General features: G+C 35.5%; 1 long non-coding RNA gene across 1 annotated transcript in view; it reads left to right on the top strand.

The window, feature by feature from the left end:
- LOC141581405 (uncharacterized) overlaps window positions 1-19,490 on the top strand; it is a 45,950-nt gene extending 26,460 nt beyond the window's left edge. The window contains exon 3 of the long non-coding RNA XR_012513990.1: window positions 18,605-19,490. This is a non-coding gene — a long non-coding RNA (uncharacterized LOC141581405). The remainder of the gene's footprint in view (window positions 1-18,604) is intronic.
- Window positions 19,491-25,388: the final 5,898 nt, after the last annotated feature.

The following is a 25,388-nucleotide window of genomic DNA, read 5'->3' as shown; positions in this document are numbered from 1 at the left end:
CCTTGTTGGACTTCCCCTTTTCTGTTTTGCTTCCCTCATTCCCATACAGATTTCTCCCAACGGTATAACTTAATTCTCCAGCACATGAGTCCAATTCTCAGGTTATTTCTCTAGGACGGTGGTCCCCAGCTTTTTTGGCACCAGTGACCAGTTTTGTGGAAGACAATTTTTCCATGGACCTGGGGGTGGGGGTATGGTTTCAGGATGATTCAAGTACATTACATTTACTATGCACTTTATTTTTATTATTACATTGTAATATATAATGAAATATTTATAGAACTCACCATAACATAGAATCAGTGGGAGCCCTGAGCTGCTTTTCCTGTAACTAGACAGTCCTAACTGGGGGTAATGGGAGACAGTGACAGATAATTAGGCATTAGATTCTCAAGGAGTTTGCAACTAGATCCCTCACATGCACAGTTCACAATGGGGTTAACCCTCCTGTGAGAATTGAATGCCAGAGCTCAGACAGTAATGCCAGCCATGGGAGCAGCTGTAAAAACAGATGAAACTTTGGTCTTTTGCCAGCTGCTCACCTCCTGCTGTGTGGCCCAGTTTTTAACAGGCCACTGTCCATGCCCTGGGGATTGGAGGCCGTGCTCTAGAAAACCCTCCTAAGACAAGTACCTAAAGATTGAGCAACACATTGAGTCAAATATCCAGCACTGGATAAAGAAAATATGGCATATATACACCATGGAATATTATGCAGCCATAAAAAAGATGTATATTACTTAGGGGCCTGGAATATACTTCATATTCCTTGGTCTTACATGTATTTGTAGAGCACCAGCTCATTAAATGGTGAAGAAGGAAGGAATTTGGTTAGGGACATGGAAGAAGACGGAAAACATCATTCTCAGCAAACTAACACAGGAACAGAACAAACACTGCATGTTCTTACTCATAAGTGGGATTTGAACAATGAGAACACATGGACATAGGGAGAGGAACATCACACATTGGAGACTGTTTGGCGTTGGGAGCAAGGGGAGGGATAGCATTAGAACAAATACCTATGTGGGGCTTAAAATCTAGATGATGTGTTGATGGGTGCTGCAAACCACCTTGGCACATGTATACCTATGTAACAAACCTGTACATTCTGCCCATGTATCCCAGAACTTAAAGTATAATCACACACACACACACACACACACACACACACACACAAATATCCAGCACTGCCAATTAAGAGTGAGACTTTAAAAAAATTGTTTAACAGTATAAGCCTCAGTGTTCTCATCTGTAAAATGGTAATAATGACACTTCATCTCCAGTACAGAATTGTTGAGATTCAAAATGTAAATTAAGACACTTAAGATGGATGTATTATTACAAATGTGAACACTTTTATTTAGCACTGCTGGAATGCTTTTTTTTAAAAAACATAAAATATTTCTTGATGAAAAAAATTGCACCCACTTCCACTCAAAATTAGTTTTCTGTTTCTTAATACATTGTTGAATCTTATTTTTTCTCCTCTGATGAAATGGTGGTTGCTCCAAAGCTGAATTGCCCCAAAGCTGAATAGAGGAGAATTTAAATCACACATATTTTTAAAATTATCACTAAGCTACTGAAAGCTGGTGCCAGAACCTTCCTCACAACTCACAGAAGATGCAAAAGAACCAGCCCACTAACACAGTCGTAATTCCCTCCCACCTACCATCTTCTAGACACAGAGAAAGTTCTCTGGGGAACAAGCCAGGGGAGTGTGTGCAGAGTTTAGCCGAGAAGCTTTTTCCTGCCGTCTTTTCTCTCCTCCTTTTTAATGGTACATTATCTCCCACAAAAAGCAAGTGAAGTAGAAAATTCTAGAAGGTGGTACTATGCCTTGGTCCTTGTCTGGATGTTTGTATTTCTGGCTCTTCACTCCATTAGAAGGGAGTTGAGCATGGAGAGACAGCGATCTGAGAAAGTGACATACGCTCCCTGTCTGAATAGTCCTAAAAGTAGGAGATGCTGACAGCCTTGCCACAGGAGGAGAGGGAACTGCAATGCCGTGTAGGAAGGTGGAAGGCCTTTGCTGCATGTGGAGGGGCCCAGAGTGCAATAGGAGTTGTCCTCTCACCCTTATGGGAGTAGACCACATGAAATTGCTGGCAGGGACCAAAAGGAGAAAACGGCTGCCTTCTTTTAGAGGGAGTTTTCAGTGATTGAAGGGGCTGGATGATCTAAAGAAATTATACATCACATTAGCCCTAAGCAGAACCTGAGGGAGGCAGAGACAGGCAGAGGAAACCTCCATAACAATGATGTAGCTTTCAGTGACCAACTGTGTAGACGCTGGGCCCAAAAAAGACTTTGTGGACCAGATGGGGGAGGAGGTGGAGAACAGTAAAACAGAACTGCCCCCTCCAGAATCCTATCCTCTAATGACAAACCTGATCAGCCTAGGGGAGAAGAAAACACTGAATTGGACAGGAAATGTACAAAGTAGACTGAACTACATTGTAATAAGCAAGAATGACCAGAAAGTTAGGAAATCTGCCCAAGGATTCATTAAAAACACGGGACAGGGCAATTCCACAGAGTACAAATGAAAGCAATGATGAAAAGGAAGCAAATCATTTTATACCCTACTGAGTTCAAACTTCTCAATCAACTAGCTACACATCAGTAGGTAATTTGACCTGAAAATTATCCAAACTGAATGAGACTGCAAAAATATTAAAACCAAAGTACATGGATTGGTACTAAAGAATCTCAATGCAGTAAGGGAGTCTACTGAGAAGCTAAGAGCATGGGTTTTGGTGTTAGACTCAACTGAGTTGTAATCCCAGTTCTCCACTTACCAGCTGAGTGACCCTGGGCAAGTTCCTTAGACTCACTAAGCTGTGGTTTGCTGATCTGAAATTGGAAGCCATCTGTAACTTTGTTGTAAAAATTAAATGAAATAACAAATTTAATGTGTAATGTGCAGCTTGTGGTAAACATTGAAATTATAGCTACTATGATTTATTTACTATTATTTGTAGATCTAAAATAAAGTTATAGGTGTTTTTTTAAATTTTCAAACTAGATTATGCAACATTTAATTCTTCAGTGGCTGGCACTGCACAAAAGCTAGCATGAAAACACAGAAATGAGGTTATTAATAGAGAATTGGACCTTTTATAAATTAACAAGAGATAATTTCCCAAATTGAATTTTATTGGCAAAATAGCTTGTTCCCCACCCCCTTTCCATTACAGCAAGTGTTACATTCCACAGTCTGGTGAGGGGCTTCAGTTGTACCACCTTGTGTATTATTTATTTATTAAATTAGGACTGTCCATGTTTGTCTACAATGATATAGAATAAACAATCTGCTTATCAGTTTTCCCCTAAGCTTCTGAGAATCACACCACCCTTTTTGATTTGCCCAGTTGTCGGTATTTTTCTGGCCAGTTATCTGCTCAGTAATGGATCCCTTTAACCCAAACAGCAGGTTTGTGTGTTCTGTGTTCCAAAGAGGCAAGCTGACCAACCAGAATTCACCAACATCTGGCACCCAAAGGCTGCACTCTGACTCCATCCTCTGTTGATATGAGGGGATTTCTGTTTGGTTTGATTTTCATAATAAACGTAGTTTAAAAAAATAAGATTTCCCTTCTGAAGACAGTTTTGCGTATTGTGCTAGCTCAGGGTGTAGAGAGAAAGACATAAATTATTTCTTAAAACATATTCTTTAGAAGAAAGGCTATAGCTGTCCTTGCCTACAGACTGGATCTGGCACACTTCACAGCTCTGAAATGCTCACCATGTTCTAGCCCTGTAGGAGTCATCAGAGAGGCAGGGCTGCCCATTCTAGCTGGCCTGACAAGGGTAGTGAGGGCTGAAATTCAGCCTGTGTGTACCTCTCCATACCTTTACCCTTGCAAGGCTGTGTCTGCTCAGAGGGGTAGCTTTAAAGGGCTGAATGGGGGTGACCTTGATAATTGTACTAAATTATGTATAAAATTACAGACTGCTGAGTATGAAGGTATGTTCAGTGACCCTCCAGTGACCCTTGCAGGAAAAAGAAGTATAGAAAAATGCAGGATTTTGAAGATGCAGCATAACAGTTGGAAGAAAAATCTGGAAAAAAGGCTTCAAAAAAAGAGCTGCATATGGCTCTGTGAAACATCCCACCCTGTGCCATCAAATAAACCAAGCCTTTAAAAATGATTTTTATAATATCTATTATAAATCTGATGTATACGAAAATGTTTCTGCTATCATTGGCATGTTATATCCCTTTTTGACAGAGTATGGCACCTGCCACATAGTGACAATCTTTATTTCTGAGTCAACATAATTGGTCACTCAGTTTTCTGAAGTTCTCAATATGGAGACAACAGAGAAAGCTGAGTTGTTTATTATTAATACTTTAGCTTAACGGGCATAGGAGCAGGATGATGTGGACAAATGTAGATAAATGCTGTTTCTTGAGAAAGACATATTTACAGAAGAGATGAATTTGTAGAGCAAAAAAGGCAATGTTTATCGATGAGAAAATAAGAAAGACTGAGTGACTTATTATCTAGAAGAATTTCAACTTGAAGAGTGATTTAGATAAAAGTATGAATTTCTCTGCCATAGACAACATGTATGATAGAGGGGAAAACGTAGTAAATAAGTGTTTCCTTAGAAAAAATAGTAGAAAAGAAATTTTGAAACAAGTCATTTGTATTTATGTACTTAAATGTCAATGCATAGGATACAGTAAATAAAGAAATATAAGCTGCTGTCTTTAAGAAGGTGAAAATATGCTCTTCATTCTAATGATGATATTATAATTGAAGAAATTTCTCATTCAATACCTCTTCTTCTGATATAAGAGGTCAGGCCTAGGTAAACTCTCTGAAGTTAGCTATGCAGTCTTTCTCACATTTGTATTTTTCCTTGTATTTTACAACAGTAAATATATATATATATATATATATATATATATATATATATATATTTCACATTTATTGGAGAAAATTAGATCCATGATGCAGAAGGTAGTACAGAGAGTGATAAATAGCTCTTGGAAAAAGATAAAGGACAAAGAAGCACAAGCAAGTTACATTATCATTCTTAGAGGTATCAGTGCAGCAGATTGCATTTTCTGAAAATGGCCACAGAAATATGTCCAGTTTCACATGATCTTTCTCACATGCTCTTCCAGAACCTTACAATCCTCTCAGCAAATAATTGGATTCTATCTCTGTTCCCCTTGTAATTGAGAGGTTCTTTGTAGGTGTTTTAATGATAAAATGTAGCAGAAGTGATCCTGAGTGACTTCCAAGTCTAAGTTATGAAAAGCAACGTAGATTTCACTTGGCTCTCTTTCTTGGATGTTCACCATTGGAGCCCAGTCACCATATTGTAAGGAAGCCCAGACCACATGGAGAGGTCATATGCAAATATTCCAGGCAAGAGCCACAGCTGAAATCTTATACAATGACTAGTGTCAACCACTCGACATGTAAGTGAGTAAGCCTTAGAAATTACCCACCCTTCAAACTGCCCAAGTTGTTGACAAATGGAGCAGAGGTAAGATACTGTCACAGACTTCTACACAAATTGCAGATTTGTGAGCTAAATAACCTGCTATGTTCTAAGTGAGTTTGTTACACAGCAATAAATAAGAAGCCCATAAGAAGCATTTGGCTAAGCAGGAGAGTAATGATATTTCCTAATATAGATTATAATACTTGGACTGTTTAAAAACAGTGTTTAGGATACAGAAAACTTGTATTTTGGACAAGCCATTGTTTTAGCACAATGCTTTCCTCATAGTAGGGATGTAAACAACTTAATTTACTTGGAAATCACATTCTGATAAAGCAGGGCACCTGAACTTGCTCTGCTATACTCTCAAACAGAAGAGTAAAGAGTCAGTATGAATAAAGGAGATGTACTTTATCTTAGCATGCAATGGCATTGTTTTGCCTTCCATTTGGTGGTATTACTCTATGGTTCTTTATGTGTAATTAACAAGTTTCTATACCATGTACTTTGAGTTGGGCTGTCACACTAATGTTACTTTAACCCCTGGCTACATGGGTAAGATGTGAGTCAGTCTGGCTAAGAAGAGTGCTGCATCCACCCATAGTACAATAATTGGCTCAAGATGGGCAAGTCACCTAGGCAGAGCTAACCAATCTCTGACTTGGAAAAAGAGGGTCTCTCTTTCTCTTCTCTCTCCTTTCTTCTCCCCTCCCAACCCTACTCCTCTCCTGTCCTCTTCTCTCTCTCTCTCTCTCTCTCTTTCCCTTTCTCTCCCTCTTTTTCATTATAAGCTGTAAGAGTACTAGAAACCATCTTCCAAACCATCTGAGGAAGCCCGATTGAAAATGGAGCCTGGGTAGGGAAGTGGAGCCAGGCCGTGAAAACAGAGAATGAGCTTTTAATGCTGACATCAGAGCCAAACATGTCTGACACTAACCTCACCCCTCTTCTTTCCAGTTAGGGAGCTAAATATTCCCTTTATTTGCTAAGGTTTTGGTTACTTACCACCACCAAGTTCTAACTGGTATTGATGGAGACTATACAACCAATGTGAATCACTTTGAGAAGTACCCATGATAGAAACATGAAGAGACTGTTACCATGATGTTGTCTTAAAGGCCAAAATAGTCAGAAAAACACTGGGTAAAGTTTCATAGTTCAGATCTAACTATAGCAATAGTTCCACAGCCAGCATTTATTTAGAGGAAGATAATTTAATAATGATAGAAAATCCTAAATTAAAGAAATTTGAACTATAAAATCACAAATACAAATAATCTCAGTATTAGAGAAATGAGAAGTATCCCCCCCAAATCTGATTCTGTTCCCTGATAATACATTAGTTACCATCTGTTTCGCAATGACACAATGGTTTCATTTCCTCTAAACTCTTAGCTATCAAAAATTGCATTGGAAAAATAATTGTTTTAGGGAAAATAGAAGGGGTTAGGCTCTAGATAGTGACAGATTCATCATAACAAACCTTTTTCCTTGCAGATATTTCAATGATAAGTGGATTATCTGGCTAGAAGCATATTTTGTACTAAAAGCTAAAATAACAAACTGGTTGATCAAAAATGACAAAACAAACCCAAACACTGAGAAAATCCGAAAGAGCATTGACCAATATGAAAGTATTTCTAGATCACTAAAATACGTTTCAACATAGGTCTCAACTGTAAATAACATAATGAAGTATTAACTAAGAAGTGGCCAAAGTAGCTGGGTTTTTGTTTGAGTAAAGGAATAGGTTCTTTCCTATGTGAATACTGCATCATCTACAAAGAATAATGCAAACCATTTTTCCTAAATAATTAATTATGTTATGTTCATTGAATCATAAAATAGAGAAAGCTCTTAAAAATGGACATTTGTTTTCAGTTCTAGCCTGATTCATTAGGGCTATCTCTGACTAACTTGAACTTTAAATGATAGTTATAAAAGATGGAATAAAGAGGCATGTACACAGTAAAAAAAAAAAAAAAAAAAAAAAAAAAAATGCATTCCAAAAACGTTGTGTGAGCAACTAAAGATTGTCTCAGGAAATTACAAAACCAGAAGTAGACTTTCAAAAATGCTTATGCTTATGTTAATAATAATAGTGCAATGCTAATAATAGAAATGGCCTTTTTACATACAGCTGGAGCAAGAAGAACAAGAAGGAATTGGTGAACCTCATGCAACAGACAATGTAAAGTCAACCAACGAGAGAACATGGATGCACTTCCGTTTGTCTCCTGTTTTCCATTGAAGAGAATGATTTTTAAACTGGGAAAGGTAAAACAAACATGGTTGAAGGAACTGAAACCTAAGATAGGTAAACAGCCAAGTGCTGAGATGCTATAAAAAGGAGTTCCAGTTTCTGCCCAGAAAGATTTTTTCCCACAGCACTGCAGGAAGTTTCAGCCGAGAGCATGGAACAGCACAAGTAACCTCTGTGCAATCCCCAATGGAAGGGGTGTGAGAAAGCTCAAAACACTTAAAAGTTGTTTAAAAAAAAAAAATTAAAGGGATAAAATTAGACAGTGGGAGGCTCAATTTTAACACATTTAAAAATTCTAGGATTTATTATTAAATTGGTTTAAAAAACATCTAGAAGCTGGTGTGGTGTCTCATGCCTGTAATCCTGCTACTTTGGGAGGCTGAGGCACTTTTAGCAGAGGATGCTTAAGTGGAGGAGTTCCAGATCAGCCTGGGCAACAGAGTGAGACCCTGTTTCTATAAAAACAAACAAACAAACAAAAATCGCTAGATGTGGTGGCACATGCCTACAGTCTTAGCTACTCAAGAGGTTGAGGCAAGAGGATTGCTGTAGCCCAGGAGCTTGAGTTTATAGTGAGCTGTGATTTTGCCACTGCACAACATCCCAGATGACAGAGCGAGACCCTGTCTCAAAACAGATAGATTAAATATAATAAAATAAAATAAAACATTGAGAAAAGAAAGCAATGATCATTAAGAGTTAACAGAGGTTCACCATAAGTAAGCTATGCCCCACTAATGGAATTTCTATTAGCACATAAATATTGCATAAAAAGGATAACAGTATATTTCAGTTCTTCCGCTTTCTAACTGCGTGACTGTGTACACAAATCCAACAGACCCAGTTGTAGTAGACAGCCACATAATGTGATAACTTTGAAAAAACTTGTATATGGGAATGGAAGATGATGATTCAAAGAAAAGATTCTGGAGCTAGACTGTCTGGTTTTGCCATTTACTGTCTGATTTTGGGCAAATCACCTAAGTTCTCTGTACCTTTCAACATAAAAAAGAAAATAATAATAGGATCTACATCATAGGTTTGTTGGGAAGATTAGATGAATCTTCCAGTAAAAAACTTAGAATAATGTCTGGCACAAAGTTAGGGGAATAAACGTTAACTTTTATTATCAATGTTAACATGTCTCAAATTAGGACAAAGTGGAGAAACAAACTTTAGGAAATGACAAAGACGTATACAGATGTTCCCCAATTTATTATGTAGTTCTGATAAATTCATCATAAATCAAAAATATCCTAAATCAACTTACAATGGGTTTATTTGAACCATCATAAGTCTAGCATACTGAATGTATATTGCTCTCATACCATTTTAGAGTTGAAAAATCATAAGTTAAACCATCTGTATTTTTATGGATTGAATGAACACAAAGAAATACGTAGTACTGATTAATGAATTACTATCGGCACCCCTTATTCATTTATTTAAATAAATGTTAACTCAGCTCCTTGTATGTACCAAGCCCTGAAGTGGGCACTAGGGACACAGAGATGGAGAAATAAAGGAACTTAGTGTCATGACAAAGAGGTCCTGCTCCTTTCAATGTTTTAATCGCTGACTTATATACAATGCATGGCACACTTTGAGTACTCCAGGTAGAACAAAGCTAGAAGGAAATATAAATATGTGAGATGGTAAGTCAAAAGAGAAAAATATTTTGATAAATGGAACAAATGACCTAAATTAAAATCATACACTTCAAGAGATCAAGCTAAATACGATTTATGTTTACAAATATAATTTTATTTTAGAATAATATATACTTAAGTTGACAGATCATAAATTGAAAAAGCAAAAATAAAAAATGAAATATCAACTTTAATCCTACCTTAACCTTACAGTCTTTATAGCATATGTATAGAACTGAATAGCTTCATAATACATACACATATGTATACATGCTTCATGTACAATACATATATATGTGAATATATATTTAAATGAAATTGAATTACGGGCTGAGTGTGGTGGCTCATGCCTGTAATCCCAGCACATTGGGAGGCCAAGGTGGGCAGATCACGAGGTCAAGAGATGGAGATCATCCTGACCAACACAGTAAATTCCCGTCTCTACTAAAAAGACAAAAAAATTATCCAGGTGTGGTGGCACGTGCCTGTGGTCCCATCTACTTGGGAGCTGAGGCGGAAGGATCACTTGAACCCAGGAGGCAGAGATTGCAGTGAGCCAAGATTGGGCCACTGCACTCCAGCCTGGTGACAGAGCAAGATTCCGTCTCAAAAAAAAAAAAAAAAGAAAGAAAAGAAAAGAAATTGAATTACAATATTAATCTAGTTTGTAACATGCTTATTTAATCTAAAAATGAGTATAACTTCATGTCATTAAATATCCATCAACATAGCATTTAGTACTACCTACCATAAATTCAATTATACTCACAAACAGCATTATGTATAACAGAGACTGACTCTACATAACACACCTATTTCCTTTTCTTCCTGGGCACACAGCTAGACTACATTTCCTTGCAGCTAGGTGCAGCTCTGTGACTAAGTTACAGCTGGTGGAAAATGAATGAATGAAACAGATGGGGGTGTTCTACGTGTGATTTTCCATGCTCTTTCCTCTTTTACCTTGGAGTAATTTTGAAAATCACAAGTTAAACATGAGAAGACTACAAGATTGAAAGATCCTGAGACCTGAATCATCAGAGAATTTTACATGAATAAAAAATAAAATTCTTTCATCTTCCCATCATTGTATTTTTTTTTTTTTGGTTGTTTCAAACAGCAACTAGTGTTACTTTAAGTAATACAGAATTACTGTACCACCACTTAACTTTTCATATTGAAAAATTAGACCTTATGGCTTTTAAAATGTTACAAACTTGTAACAGCTGCTAAATTGTTTATTCCATTTGAATTTTCATTAGAAAAGGTGAACTAGGGATGGGTGGCATGTCATAATTGGCTAACAGTTTCCACGTGACAAAAGATCCAAGGGATTTAGTTAATTAATGGTGAAACATAAACCAAAAACTTGATAAACATGCAAGTGGCATGGTTTACTGATGCTTAGGACAAGGGACAAAATAGGCTCATGGAGTTGTTCAGTGGTCAGACCAGGCCTGGACTTCAGATCCGGACAGCCCCCTTCAGAACTGAGATGAGTGAACTACAGCTCTCAGTGAAAAGGACTGGGAATTTCTTCTGGAATATAGATACCAAAAAGAGATGGGGGTGGCATGACAATAACATGAATGAGAATGACACAAATAGGCACTTTTCTTGGGGTGGGTATACTAATAATTACCTCATCATGAAAATCAGCAACGTTACTTTTATTTGGGGCCTTATTATTTAAAACTGAAAAAAAAAAAAAAATAACCAGAAAGCACAGCTTATTGAACGGATTTATATCACCCTCTAAATGTTTTCAGTTTGCATGGGTCCCTCTATCCAATACATCACAACACACACACACACACAAAAATGCATGCACACACAAGTGCACACACACACAATCACACCTATTATCATTTATTGAAAGAAGTTGATGTTTTAAGGGCAAAGGCTAATAATAAAAGCTAATTTTATTAAGTGCTTTGTGTGTTCCTGGCACCATTCTAATTGATTATATGTATGAAATGATTCACAGCAATTCTTCACAATTCTTTAAGGTACAGTTTATTATCATCTCTATTGCATAGATGAGAAAACAAGCCCAAAGAGAGGGAAGTAATCTGACTGGCATCACACAGCTAGTGGGTGGCACAGCTGGGATTTAAATCAAGCAGTCTGGCACCAGAGACCATGTAGTTAAATCACAACTTTAAGACTGAGAATTGAAATAACAGAAGTAAACTAACAAAAGAAATAATACATTTTCAGGGAAAAAAGTGGGGGCAATTGCCAAGGAGATCTCAAAATTTTGCAAAGTGAATTTTCATATTAAGCATTTCAATAGGTATATTGACTTACTTGTAGGAATAAATTTTTTAAATAAAACATATACATTTATTTATCTTTAGTTAGAGCAATATGTTATAAGTCTAGAAGCTAGAAATATTTTCCTACTACTTGGACTTATTTTTTCGACTATGCAACAAATAAATGCATTGTAATAACAAGATTACTTTCTGTAAAATGGGGTTATGTGTGTTTACTTTCCTCATTTAATGTTAGAACATTATATAGTTTTATTTTCAGTTTTCAAATTAAATTTATAAAATTAGTCTGTCACTTAAGTAAAATAAAAGTCTGTGTCCATACATTCCTTATCTGCTGCGACATCTTTCATCCAATTATCTATCTCAGAAGCATTGCCTTGGGGTTGCAGTGCAGAACAACCTTTGAATCCTGACACTAGTACTGACAGTCTGACAGTGCCCCTGATGTTGGCCTTTAATCTCTACTCCTTCCCATATCCAAAGTGAAAATAATTTCTTCAAAGCTCTTGCTCCCTTTCAATTTTTCTTAGGTATCAACTTATATACATTCTATTGTTTCCTTTACCCGAAGTTCTAACATTGGTTTAAGGTTCTAGCTAAGAACCACATTCCCCTAGTCTTTTTCCCTCTGTACATCTTACTTATTCTCCTGTGAATCCATGCCATGGCTCTGTCTTCTTTACAAAAATTCAAATTAAAATGTACCTTTTTGGAAAGCCTTTCTGGAAAAACTTACTTTTGTAATTCCTGATAGCCATTGTATTAGTCTGTTCTCATGCTGCTAATAAAATCATACCTAAGACTGGGTAATTTATAAAGGAAAGAGGTTTAATAAACTCACAGTTCATCATGGCTGTGGAGGCTTCACAATCATGGTGGAAGGCAAAGGAGAAGCAACGTCATGTCTTATAAAGCAGCAGCCTAGAGGGCTTTTGCAGGGAAATTCCCATTTATAAAACCATCAGATTTCATGAGACTTATTCATTAACAAGAAAACAGTATGTGGGGAAACTGCCCCCATGATTTAATTATCTCCACTTGGCCCGCCCCTTGACACATGGGGATTATTGCAATTCAAGGTGAGATTTGGGTGGGGACACAGCCATACACTATCAGCCATGACCCTGTCTTTACTTTGTGTTACCTCAACATGGATTACATATTTTTGTTTGTATTGATCAAGTTTTATTGTCACAATGTCATTGTGATGATAATTGTGGATGGACCAAGGAGACTCAAATGTTGGTGAGTGGTCCACCTCTTTCAAGTAAGACTCAATAAAACCCAGGGACAAATATAGAGTGAGGTGGAAGTGGGATGCAAATTCCATAACATTTCAGAGCAACACATATCATTGAAGTTGGAATTAATTTGTGTTCTCATGGGACTTGGAAATTATCATATTCTCCCTTATTGTATAATTGGATTATAAAAAATTATTTATCTGCACATAGATTTCCACACAGTAGTTGCTCATTATTAATATTTTAATTGTTTTATTATCAACATTTAAAATAAAAAATTTATCATGTTGTAGTTATGTATTTTTAAGAAAATAGTGGTGCAGATTCTAATACCAAGAATTTTCTATGAAAGTAACCAATTTTTAAAATAATCTGGTCCAATAAGTGCTTAATAATAATATGTGATACAATCAATTATACAAATAATAATACAAACCAAGAACTAGAGGAATCTTAATCGATCATTTCCTTAATAAGCTCTTCATGAAATGTGAATCAATTATTTACGAATAAAAGCATGCATTTGTTGTCTTTTGCAGCAACATGGATGGAGACAGATAAAGGAACTAACAGGAACAGAAAACCAAATGCTGCATGTTCTCACTTCTAAGTGGGAGCTAAACATTGAGTACATATGGACGCAAAGAAGAAAATGGCAGACACTGAAGTCTACTTAATGGTGCAGAGTGGGAGGAGGGTGGGGACTGAAAAACTACCTGTCATGTACTACGCTTATTATGTGGCTGATGAAATAATCTGTACACCAAACCCCTGTGACATGCAAATTACCCATATAACAAACCTGAACACGCATCTCTGAACCCAGAATAAAAATTAAAACAACGACCATAACAGCAACAACAAAAAGATGCATTTGAAATTAGATCCAGAAAATGTGGTGTATATACACAATGAAATACTATTCAGGCTTAAAAATCCAAGGAGAGCCTATCATTTGTGACAATATGGATAAACCTGGAGGACTTTATATTAAGTGAAATAAGCCAGGCACTGAAAGATAAGTATCACATGATCTCACTTATATGTGAAATCTAAACAAACTTGAACTCATACAAGCAGAGAATAGAATGGTGGCTACCTAGGTCTGGGGGTAGAAGCCTTGGGATTAGGAGACATTGGGCAAAGGGTACACAATTTCAGTTACACAGGAGGAGTAAGTGCAAGAGATCTATTGAACATCTTGGTGACTACAGTTAATAACAACATACTATGTATTTAAAAATTGTTAAGAGAGTAGATTTTAAGAGTTCTCACCACAAAAAATAAATATTTGAAGTGATGTATATGTTAATTAGCTTGATGTAGCCATTCCACAGTGTATGTCTATTTCAAAACATCCTGTTATACATCATAAATTACACAGGTTTAATTTTTCCTGAAATATTTTTAAAAACAAAAACCATATATTTAGCTTTGGCTTTTATTTTTAAACAGGATAACTATTTATTTAAATATATACTTTTCTCAAATATAAATCAGCCTTTTAGAAAATAAAAATGATTAACTTGTATTTTACTTCTTAGAGGACACATCTTTTTAAACACTATATTAATTTTTTCTTAATAATTTCTTGTCCTATCTTTCAAAATTATATTCATAAAATATATATGATTCAAATTATTAACTATTTACCCATGCTCCAAAAATCACCATTTTTATCACTAATTCCAGCCTGCTGCTATGGAGGTTACAAATTAAGAACCAGAACCTCTGATGACTGAAAGCCATTTTATATGAAAGCAGCAGTGTTAAAAAATTATTGTTTCTTTTCTAATTTTTAATCTTTTATAAGATTTGCAATAAATATGAAGAGATTATTTCAGAAGATTACATGGGTTATTTAAGTACCTGAAAAAAAAACAAGAAAAAATTTCATTTCTTCTCAATGTTTGAATAGAAATACCTAATATATGTAAGATAGAAAACACACAGACACACAAAATATTCTTTTCAGCCCCCTCTCTTCTTCCAGTAGTAGGTCTCTTATAAAATAACGACCAAATGTCAACACATAAGGATACTAACTTCATGACAATGCTTCAGGAAATATAGTATCATAACTCCTTGATACAGGTATTATTTTTGAAATTATAAAAATGAGGAAATCAAGGCCCATTATAAATGTCATAAAGATGATATATGATTAGTTACAATAAGAAATAATAGCTGCTTTTTTCTTATTTTCTTAACAGAGAAAAGAAAACACCTGAACTTCTTTTGGTTAATTAAGACTGCAGTTATTACACAAAAGGCTGTGGAAGACTTTCTAGGGAGATTTTGAAGATAGGGGAACATTACTTGGTTTATTATTCTCCAGCCCAGGTATGTGGGAAGGTCTTTCTGTTCCAGTGCCTCCTTTTTAAAGCACAACTTGATGTTCTCTGAGAGACTCTAATTCAGCTATTTTAAAATATAGATGGCTATACTGTACGTGTAAAATTTGGGGTAACCTGACATCAATCAAAGACATGGTTAAGCTGTTTATACTTGAGAATTACCAATCTGGAAAATGATTTCAAATATATTCAAAGAAATGAACTCCAGATTCATATGAAAGAATAGTTGGATACTAATAGAATGTATCTTGTTAGAGTTAACCAAAACGTGGGCATTTTACAGCAAACTGTTGCCCAGGAAAGACCACTTAACACATTTAGGTAAGTAACAAAATTACAATCTGTCTTTGGTGCCCAGAGCAGTGTTAAGGATAAATAGAAAATTCTCAATGGCTACTTTAGATTGATGAATATCAATATTCAGTGACCCATGGTGAGAGCTTTTGAGAAACTGGTGTGAGGAACAATATATTGGAGAATTTGGCATAAAATATGAACAATTAAAAGGTCTTTGAACCTTTTTTCCTTATCAAAAGAACCCCGACCTGGAAGGAATCAACAGAAAGGAGAAAAGTGTTCAAGTATGTTTTCTCCAGGACTGACAATGTTTAAGGCTCTTGGAGTTACAGCAAGAAAAGGCAATGGATCAAGAATCATTAAATATTTCATTTTTGAAGAGATACATGATATTGCTACATCTGTGAGAAAGATGTAATTGATATGTCTGGCTCTTTGATTACAAATGTAGGAGAGGTTTCAGTTTTAGGATATGGTGGCATCTGATAAGAAAAATGCCAGCTTAGAGGTGGTAAATAGTTTAATTCCATCCAATGACAAAGAAAAGAGGAAGGAGAAGGGGGGTGATGAAGGAATCCATCCATCATGCACAATACAAATAAAGGCCTGTCACTCATTTTCCTAATGTTGAAAAAAGAATTATTTAGTAATTTTTGACACCAAGGAAACCATTTGTAATAGCCTTTCTCACTTTTCGATTCATCCTTAAATTTAAAAGAAAGAAAAAGTCTCATTCAATTGTTTCTATTATGTCAGTTCATCATTTATGAATCCATGTGAGTGTCTTAGCTTTTTCAGTGAAATAGCTAATTCATATTGTATTTGTAGTCACCACTTCATAGTGAATCACTGCTGTTTGATTTAGCCTGTCATCTGACAAAGAACATCTCAAAACCATTTGCATCACTCTTCTTGCTCTGATCTGCACATATGGTAATAATTAGGAATGCAATACCTTATATTTATTTAAAATACTCAGTGAATTTGGAATATAATAGTGAAAACAGCATAACTCATATTTCACAAGAAAAAATTGTGTTAAACTATATGAACCAAGTTACAACTATTAATTATATATAGATAAAATGCCAATGATTTTAGAGCATAGATACAAAATATAATTTTTAAGAAAAAAATTTACAATTGATATATTTATAACTCTCTTGTATAGAATGTTCAAAATACGAAGTAAAGGCATACTGTAGCATATTGCGTTTTATATCAAAATTATTCTTTTCACAACAGAATACCCAGGAGACATTTCCTTTCCCTAAATATACCTGCAATTTTCAAGTCCTTTTAATTCACACCTTTAAATGAAAGGGTTGAGTATACAAGGTCAGTGAAATTGTTATTTATGGTCAAAATGTTTTTGCTACATCTATTTTAAGAAGGGTCATTTTTCATTTCATTTTAAAAATTGGTTTAAACTGTTTAGCTGACTATACAAAATTACTCAATGTGCAACTAGCAGTTTCCTCTATTTACAAGCCTAGGTAGCCTAGGAATTATGAAAGATTTTATAATTAAGATGATTACATTAAGATTATATAATTTGTTCTTATGTTTATAGTAATCATCACTTTCTTAATTATTTTACTATTACTATAAAAATGCTTTCCTCTGCAATGTGTTTTTTACCTCTTTATTTGCTTTGGTTTATTTCTGAGGAAAAAATACAATGTCAATATTTAAGTTGCTCACTAATACACAGACTTTTGCATGTCAATGCCAATATTTTATGTTGAAATGACCTGTAGTTATGTAGATCCTTGTTTTGTAACTGAAACAAATATCTCCAAAGAATATCACTGCTTACATATTCATTTTCCCTAGGAAATGTACCACCCAACTTAGTTGGCATTTTAAAAATTATTATTATTTTCCCATTGAAGTTCTGCTGAGTTCAAAATGAATAAAAACTACTTAATTGTGAATATTTTTAGATATTCAAATGCATATTTTCAATTCTGGTCAATATTAGCCACTCTATTCTCTAAGCTAAGAAAGCACATCAGCCTTGTCATGCAGACCAGCATAAACTGCAGATCTGTGAGCATCTAACCGCGGGAAGAACGAATTGCTGAAGCTAAACTAGACTATTAGGAAGACTTTCAGTGCTATCCAGTGTTCTATTCCAGGAGTTAGGGAATTAACATACAATATATTTCAAATTTTTTTTAAAAAGACATTAACAACTAAGCAAGATTTATTAATTCTATTGGGAAATTACAAGAATTCTGGAAGTGAAAGTTCCTGTATTTGTGATTTTTTGAACTGCACACTTTGTGGAATGACTCCCACTACTGACCTTTTTCTAAGTCAAAGGGGATTTCAACGTGTAACTATTTATAAGTTAAAATGAGAAGGAAACACGTCTCTAAAAAAACAAGAGTTTATCATAAGATTGAGGCAAATAGTCAAAACAATGACTACTGAGAAATTATTATGATTATTATATTGTTATTATTTTTGCCCAAGGTCTCTAGGCATTTGAAGAAGAAAGATTAAACAAAAACAAACATTTCATTTGTAGGTAGACTCAAAAAAATAACTGACTAACCTTGACCTCCATCAGCACACAAAATCCTACATAGCCAATGACAGACTTCATTGTTTAAAGACTACTTGGGAATGATTAAGAAAAAGATGATGTAATCTAATATGTGATAAAGAGAGATATAATATTCTCTACTGGAAGGCATTCCTATCATGTCATATCAAAGTCTAGCAAAACGTTGAAAGTTAGAAATGTTATCAAGCATTAGCAGGCATTTAAGAACGTCTCTTGAATATTTCTAACATAAAAAAGTATTTCATGTGATGTAAATGAATGGTAATTTTCTGACTTTAAAAGAGAGCTGTGCCAGTACATTTCAGCGTTCTGGACCCAATTCTGCAAACATGGAGACGCTTTCAATTTGCTCTGCCTGCCTTCCCGCCTTAGATGGCTGCGATTGCAGCGAAATTAATCCATTTAAAAATCTGCGGCTTAAACTTAAGGATTTTCAGTTTTTTCCCCCTTCTCTCTCTTTTTTTTTCTTAGAATATCAATAAGTTCCAATTGAAGAGCGGATTCTTTTGCAATTCAGGCATGTGCCGGCGATAACGGGCGAGTTGGCATGAAGAGAGGCAGAGATGGATTAATTATGCAGAGAACATGGAAATTCTGCTTATCATCGGCTAGCAAAGGAGCCCGGCTCACATAATCAGCAAACGAAGGGAGAGGAAAAAATAACAATGCAATGGCACCTTCCAGCCCATCATCAGGATTTTTTCTACCCCCTTGTAATTAAAAAATAACATACACTTATAGCCCTATCTCCTGTGCAGGCAAGGAGTGGATGTCCACAAAATAATTGCACTGGGATATTAGAGCTGGCGACACGGGCTGTCCATTCCGGCTTGCTCTCCTGCTCACCCTCTTTCTCTTTTGGCCTCTCAAGGTACTTTGCTTCTGAACCCAGTCCAAATCAGAGGGATGTCTCAGGTGACATTCTAGCTCGGTTTCCAAAAATCCCAAATTGGTACCTTATCATGATCCAAGCAAACATACATACATATATGATAAATATTTGGAGGGCTGACTCTAGGGGAAGCTTTGGAACTGATCACCTGTGGACTATCTGGTCAGTTTCATTTCTGATGAAACATGTCCAAATAGCCTTCATTTTGCAAAGTGACTGGATTAAAATGGTGGCTGTGCAACGACTGTGCTATCTTCTCAAATCAATTAACTTATTTACAACTTTTTGTTTCTATTCCCTTTGCCAACTCATTTTATAAATGTAAGTTAATGATTGCAATGTTTGTGCCTCAAAATCAGAATTAACAGTTCTCTATTGTCATTGTAAAATCTGACAGCTCAATGCTTTGCATTTCTCTAAATGCCAGAAGACTACAATAAACCTAGTTTATTGCTTTGAAGAAAATAAAATTTAATCTTACATTTGTATCCATGTGATTTTTAATTCTGAAAATTAAAATGTAAACACATATGTTCAATAATTATACTCCTGATTGAATGCCATGAAAGTAGGTTTTGCTGTTTTAATTGTCACTCAAATAATTTGACCTAATTACATACATAAGCCGGAAGAAGCTCTCTGGCCATGAGAGAGGCCATTTCTTACTGAAGAGTTATTGGTGAGCCAGAGAAACAGAAAGATAAATATAAACCTGGAAAGACAAAAATTATGCAACACATGAAGGAAAGATGTTGTTCCAAAGTGCAGTAAACTGAATTAGAAAGCTGGCAGACTCTAGAAATGTAATTTATTCATAGAGTTCCACCAAAGCAGGGAACCAGTGTGGGGCGCAGTTTACACGCTTGTGGGAATATTTTAAGTGACAGTGACAATAATAGACTGATTTTTAAAAACTAATTATTTCCATGTCTATGCATATGGACACACACACTCTAGTACATATGAGTATTATCAAAAACAAACGCTGAGTAAAGGATCAAGTAAATGTTTAGAGATATTTGTGATTAGGGACTTCGTTAGTTTCAGAGAAGGGAGAGAAAATAAAATCAGAGAAAAAAAATACTCAAATGGGGATCAGGTTAAGGGTGAAGAAAGGGAGAGAAAAGAAAGAAAATCCCACTAAAGGGGACAAGAGAATAAAAATATGAGGAAGAGAACAATGTAACTGTGACAGTAGAAATTATAATTTTATGTCTAGTGATTGTGTAAATGTATACATGTAAGACAGATATAGATAGATAGATAGATAGATAGATAGATAGATAGATAGATGTACACACACACCCCCACAGAAAATAACTCAAGTCTATTATGCCTACACCAAGAGTTCTCCGAATGCATAAGGAAACCAGATTTCTCAGAGCAGAATATGATTTACCAGGGATTTTGGAGCACAGCCACAAGAAATAGGGGAACACAGCTGGGATGATTTGGCCACCTATTACTAATTAATTTCTACTACCTTCCTACCATTTAGTCCCCAGAAAATATATTTAGCATCTCTTTGACTTAGCTTCTTAAATGCACTCCTACTATAATAAAACTTACCCTTTGAAGTTCCTAGATAGAAGATACTGAGGAGCTGGGTATTGTGGCTCATGCCTATAATGCCAGCAGTTTGGGAGGCTGAGGCAGGAGGATCACTTGAAATCAGAAGTTCCAGACCAGCCTAGGCAACAAAGCAAGACCTGCTTCTACAAAAAATTTAAAAAAAATAAAATTAGCCAAGGGCAGTGGCATGTCTCTGTAGTCTGAGCTACTTGGGAGCCTGAGGCAAAAGGATTGCTTGAGCCAAGAAGTTCGAGGTTGGAGTGAGTAACAATTCCACCACCGCACTCCAGCCTAGGCCACAGAGCAAGACCCCGTGTCAAAAAAATAAATAAGTAAAAATTAAAATGAATAAAAAAATGATATTGATAATCCACTAGCAGTGATGAATAATTCTTGCTAGGACCAATTATCAGACCAAATCTGGTGATTTTTTATATTAGAAGAGGAGAGATAGTCAGAGCTAGCTTCCCAAGATGACACTAAATTATAATACAAGTTTTATATTCTTTGCAAAATAAATTATTAAACTCTTGGACTCTTGAGAAACTGATATTCTTCTAGGATCAAAATATTAAGAGCTAGTTCAATTCAATTTGACACTAGAAAACAATTTACTCCAGGCTTCTAAGATGAGCCGAGAGTCATCTCAGTTAATATCTGGAGCAACAGTTGGTTTTTCAGATGTGATTCTTGCTGGGTGGTCCAGTGTTTTTTAACCCTGGCTGCACAATAGAATTCTCTGGGAAGCTTTTTAAAAAGACTTATGCCTGAGCCACATCCCAGATATATAATTTTTTAACTTCCCAGGAGATTCTAATGTGAAGACAGGGTTGAGGACTAGTCTGGCTAGGTTCGTTCATTGCCCTCCACTGAAGTCCATTTAAAGCCCAAAACACCTTCAAGACTAGGGCAGTCATCAAAGAAAACTAGGATATGAGAAACATGGGGCAGGAACCATACTGCTTGGTCTACTGCCTCCCCAGCACCTAGCCCAGTGGGTGTTACATAGAGGGTTCCCCCCAAAAATTGTTGATTGAAAGAATAAAGCAAACAGGAGCCAGAAAGACAAACCTTTACATCCACCTGTCATCACAGCTGTCTCCTCTGCCCTACATCATGCCTCATAAGTCTTGACAATTTGGAAGCTTTCTCAAGGTTTTCTGAAAGCCTGTGCTTGAAACTTTATAGATGCAGCACACTTCTATAATCTTTTATACTTTCCTGAAAACATGTCTTAACATCTTTTACAAGAGAAGGTAGATAATAGAATTCTCAGTAACCGTAACTGTAAATGGATTTGTAATCTACCCATGATTAAAATTATTTTCATCATGAAGTAGAATTCTCATTATTGTTGCAATTTTAATATTATCAACTCCAAAGTGTCTTGGTGATTGATAATATAGACAGCGAAACCCTATATTATAGTAATTAAATTTAAAATGAATCAGCCATCCTTATATGTTTCAGTATAGTACCTGATTATTTGAAAACAATTATCTTTGCATGTCACCTAATGCCAGACAGCACTTGGAGCTGCTCCCAGGGATTGTTCTGGGTCACAACGCTTCTGCCTAGTCTAAATACACAGATACTGTGTCTTAGGTGCCACGATGAATATTTTCTCCATTAAAATACATGACCACCACAAAAGTGAGCTCTAATTCAGAAGAAATGAGGCCTGAATCAGGAAACCTTTGAACAAAACCTTCAAGCTGAAATGCACATTCATCGTGGGTAATTTCCACTGACTTTAAAGAGAACCAGTTCTCTAGGAAACCCCAGAAACCATAGGCCTAAGAGCATATCTGACTTTGTGGATGAGGCTTTTCTTTTCTGATCAGAGCCAGGATGTAGTGCATAATGCTTTCCTGATTGAACTAATTGCCCTTCAAAGGAAATGCCTCTCTTCATACATTAAATTAAATAAACTATTACTATATTTCCCAATGTTGTACCTTACTTCCCTAGTTAAGATGTTACAGGAGAATTCATTTCTCCACTGCAGGAAGAGATTCCTCTGCTTCTCTTAATCTTATACTTTTTTGCAATCCTTTTTAATAATAAAAAAAAAAAAACCCTTTTACTGAATGCTCTATCCCACCACCCTCCCCACACACATTTTGGAGAAAAAAAATTAATACAAAAAAAATTCTTCCATACGTGGTTCATTTGCAGATTTCACCAGGCTTGCAAAAGCACACCTGTTGTGCTGTCTGGATTTCCTTTTCTGATCATAGGCTTCTGACAAAGAGGGGGGGAAAAGAAAGATTTTTATCAAACGCTCTTCACCGGACAATGAATTTTCTTCACCATTTGAATGTATCTGTGGAATGCCTGAGTGATTCATTACAGCAGATTCTGAAGTATGACAATGGGCCGCAGAAATGACTGATGGTATCTTTTTCCTGATTTCATTTCCCTGATCCTCTTCATCCCTTGGCCTGTGTACCTCGATTAATTAGAAACCAGGGATTTTCACTCATCAGCTGATGGGTTTCATGCTCCACTCTGTCACAAATCTGCTGCCTGCACTATCTCTCCTACAGCCGGTGGCTGCTTTAAAAACTTTCCCTTCTTTTTTTTTTTCTTTATTGAAGCAGTGCTTTGTGACTACAGGTTTAGGTCTTTTAAAGATTCCGACATATTTTTTAAAAAGAGATTAAAATTAAAGTAGAGAAGATTCAAAATCTCTGATTAAGTTAATCCCTATCCAAATGATACTTGTCCAAAAATGAACTTTTTGAAGAGATAATAATATAAATGTTTCATAGCTCTCAGCTAAGTTCTTTTCTCAAGATATAATAATTGAAGTATTAATGAAAAGACTGAAAAAATATATAAATATAATTTTTATTTGTGAGCCCAAAAGCACTTGTGTTTATTTCTCATGCATGGGGGTGGGGGGGTACCTATACTATATTTTAGAATTCAGTTTTATTCAAATTCTAGTTCAATAGCCATTTAATAACAGCATCCTCAAATAAATCATTGAATCATTACTGTTTCTGGAGGAAATATTTTATAATTGAAATATGCTCCCCCTCAGGGTAGATACCAAATTAAATCAAATGATGGTATGTTCCCCAAAGAAGCAAATTATAATTAAATAGTATTTCAAATGCAGGATATTTGATAGCAAAACTCTCTAAAATCTAAAATAATGTATAATTAAAAGTTAAAAAATATAAATTATTTTTACTCAAGAAAACTAATAGCTAATTGATACTACAGCATTATTCACTGGAGTATTTTTCTCCATATTAACTTACTTAAACAACAATTTTGAAAGGACTCACAGAATTAAAATAAAATTTCTCTATTTTAAAATGCCAGATCCATCAGACTTGAGGAGATAAAGTATACATTTGATGTATGTCAAATGTATGTATGATATATATGTATGCTTTGTCTACTTATCATGAGGAGAAGTAATATACATTTCCATCGTTTTACCCACAGAGAAAGATTTAGCATCAGAGACTTCATTCTGCATGTCAGTTTTTTAATTTCGAAAGTTATAATAAGAAAAAATAAGAGCTTGTGAAGAACACCTAACCCTTACCATCTGAAAATCAGTGTCCTTCTGTCCACGCTTCTCAAGAAAAGACTGTATACTTGATAACTATTGAATGACCAATGAGAGCCCTGATCGGGTTTGAGGGCAAGCTTTATCTATCATGACTACCCTAAAGGAAACCACTATTCTGCTCAGAAATTGTTTTATTTGGGGTTGAAGGCAAAACAAAAAGGACAACGGGAAGAGCCAACATGCTTACGTTTCTGAGATATAAGAAGGGACACACCTGACTATGCTATTAAATCTTTGTAGCACATTTATTTACATATATTGAAATCCAAATTACCACTGCTGTTGTTTATACAGCTCTAGTCAATAGTATACCACAAAATTATGTTTTGTTCCAGGTACAAGACTAAATTTTTCTTGTTGCTGAACTGGTCTACCATAAAGACACAGATTTGAAGTAAAGCAGATTTCATAGATTCAGATCAACTTCTCTTCCTGCTGTATTTTTAAAGTCTTGGTAGTATTGATGAGGGACATGAGAAAGGTTGGGAAAATGTGCCTTCAGCTTACCTCGGCATGAAGGGAAACTCCTTACGTCTTTGAAGTTACCGATATATCTTTTTAAATCATACCTGGCTATGAGTATTCTCTGAAGAAGAAGAAAAACAGAATTACGACGGATTTCAAGTAAACCTCACTGGAAATTGAGAAATGGGTAAAGAAAAAAGTTGCTTAATTTTAAACAACTTCTGTTTTATGAATTAATATTTTCAGCATTGTGTCATCTGCCACTTTTACTTGACCTTTAAAATAGAATAAACCACTATCATGATAGCTGGGCTTAAAATGGAGCCTATAGAATACCATTTTCTTCAACAGTAATGCAAAAGAGATATGGGAACAGTTGGAGGGTATTTTATTTTACAACAACACAAGTGTGCTGATAATCTGGAGTATCAGGCCCATCTGTAAATTTTCTTAATTTGCTATGTCTTTCCCTAGCACCACCAATATTGTGATAATGCCACATGCTCTTGAGTACCTGCTAATGCCAGGCACAGAGACTTACCAATCATGAATAGACAGGATGAGCTACATAGGCCTGTAAGTCTGTGGACTGCAGCATTGCTCCAATTCTAACTTTACCCATCCTAGGGTTTATTCGTAACTGTCAAGAAGAGGCATCAATTTAGATGGTGTGTGTATAATCTATTATATTAATTACATCTGTTAATTCCTTTCCATGGAATATTGCTTCTTTC

This window comes from Saimiri boliviensis, chromosome 15 (assembly GCF_048565385.1).
Source record: "Saimiri boliviensis isolate mSaiBol1 chromosome 15, mSaiBol1.pri, whole genome shotgun sequence".
Taxonomy (NCBI): Eukaryota; Metazoa; Chordata; class Mammalia; order Primates; family Cebidae; genus Saimiri; species Saimiri boliviensis.
Note: the sequence above shows the minus strand (reverse complement) of the source record. Positions and strands in the feature narration are given on the sequence as shown.